At 49.8% G+C, this 2,197-nt stretch overlaps 1 pseudogene; it reads left to right on the top strand.

Moving 5' to 3' along the window:
* The first annotated feature begins 741 nt into the window (after window positions 1–741).
* LOC100409238 (argininosuccinate synthase pseudogene) lies at window positions 742–1,953 on the top strand (annotated as a pseudogene).
* The last annotated feature ends 244 nt before the right edge of the window (window positions 1,954–2,197 follow it).

Raw genomic sequence — 2,197 nt, 5'->3', positions numbered from 1 at the left:
TGTAACTTAAGGATACAAAGATATAATACTTCCCCATGTTGCTTAAGGCCTACTTTGGGACATAGAACAGATTAACTGAGAGGTCATGGCTTGAATCTGGGCCCTGTCACTTTATTCTGTAGTTCCAGGTAAGTTACCCAGCTTCCCCAAATGTCAGTTCCTTTATCTATAATATGGAGATAATAATATCACCTACCAGTGTTATTGAATAGTCTCAGATAGTGTGGGTAAATAAATAGTGTGTGCTCACAAAATGCAGCCATAACACAAAGCAACTGCAATTTAAGGCAGAATGTTCTAGACAGGAACAGAAGTATACCAGAGGCTCAGGGAGCTCAGTGGGGAGAGATTTCACATATGTCTGGAAACCTGGGTGAAAGTGATGGCGTTTAGGTTGGTCCTTAAGTAACTGCAAATAGAGTAGTGAGAAGGACTCATAGTGAAAGAAACAGCATGAATGAAGGCGGCAGGTCTCCCAAACACAGCACACATTCCACAAGTAGTGTGGCTTAGGCTGGAGTATTGGATATGAATTTCAGCTTAACTATCTTCCTTGAAAAGCTCCCTTGATGATGCTGGTTTAGTTTCAGCCCTCCTCCCCAGCCCTCTCCAGCACACCGCTGTATTTGTTTCCTTCTTAACATGTATTATGCCCTGCTCTGTCGCTGGCCGCCGCTGGTTCACTGCACCGTGGAGACAGATTCCAGGTGCCGGGAACTCGCGCCTCCAATCCCAGATGCTATGTCCAGCAAAGGCTCCGTGGCTTTGGTCCTCAGTGGCGGCCTGGACACCTCCTGCAAGCTCGTGTAGCGGAAGGAACAAGGCTATGACGTCATTACCTACCTGGTCAACATTGGCCAGAAGGAAGTCGTCGAGGAGGCCAGGAAGAAGGCACTGAAGCTTGGGGCCAAAAAGTATGTCAGCAGGGAGTTTGAGGAGGCGTTCATCTGGCCGGCCATCCAGTCCAGCACACTGTATGAGGACCGCTGCCTCCTGGACACCTGTCTCGCCGTCAGGCCCTGCATCGCCCGCAAACAAGTGGAAATCGCCCAGCGGGAGGGGGCCAAGTATGTGTCCCATGACACCATGGGAAAGGGGAACGATCGGATCTGGTTTGAGCTCACCTAATACTTGCAGCCCCCCCGAGATAAAGATCATTGCTTCCTGGAGGATGCCCCAGTCCTACAACCGATTCAAGGGCTGCAATGACCTGATGGAATACGAGAAGCAACACGGGATTCCCATCCCCCTCCCAGGAACCTGTGGAGCATGGAGGAGAACCTCATGCACATCAGCTACGAGGCTGGAATCCTGGAGAACCCCAGGAACCAAGCACCTCTAGGTCTACACGAAGACCCAGGACCCAGTCAAAGCCCCCTAACATTCTTGAGATCAAGTTCAGAAAAGGAGTCCCTGTGAAGGTGACCAACGTTAAGGATGGCACCACCCACCAGACCTCCTTGGAGCTCTTCATGTACCTGAATGAAGTTGTGGACAAGCACTCGTGGGCCGTATTGACATCGTGGAGGACCGCTTCATTGGAATGAAGTTCCGAAGTATCTACGAGACCCCAGCAGGCACCATCCTTTACCCCGTTCTCTTAGACATTGAAGCCTTCACCATGGACCGGGAAGTGCCTAGAGTCAAACGAGGGCTGGGCTTGAAGTTTGCTGAGCTGGTCTATACCTGTTTCTGGCACAGCCCTGAGTGTGAATTTGTTCACTACTGCATTGCCAAGTCCCAGGAGCAAGTGGAAGGGAAAGTGCAGGTGTCTGTCTTGAAGGGCCAGGTGTACATCCTCAGCCAGGAGTCTGCACTTTCTACAACTAGAAGCTGGTAAGCACCAATGTTCAGGGTGATTATGAGTCAATTGATGCCACCAGGTTCATCAACATCAATTCCCTCAGGCTGAAGGAATATCATCCTCTCCAGAATAAGGTCACTGCCAAATAGACGCCTGTACCATGAGGAGCTGGGACCTCCTCAATTTGCAGATTCCCCAAGTACAGGTGCTAATTGTTGTGATAATTCATAATTGTGACTTGTTCTCTCCAGCTGGCAGCATGGTGGGGCTGCCAGGCCCCAGCTTTGTTTTCTGGTCCCCTTGAAGCCTGAAAATGTCATCATCAAAGGGAAGAGTGGGGGACAGCTGTGGTGGGGAGCTATAAAATGATTAAAAGATAAAAGAACAAACAAA

Source organism: Callithrix jacchus, chromosome 4 (assembly GCF_049354715.1).
Source record: "Callithrix jacchus isolate 240 chromosome 4, calJac240_pri, whole genome shotgun sequence".
NCBI classification, from domain to species: domain Eukaryota; kingdom Metazoa; phylum Chordata; class Mammalia; order Primates; family Cebidae; genus Callithrix; species Callithrix jacchus.
The sequence above is the reverse complement of the archived record's forward strand: the minus strand, read 5'-3'. Positions and strand labels throughout refer to the sequence as shown.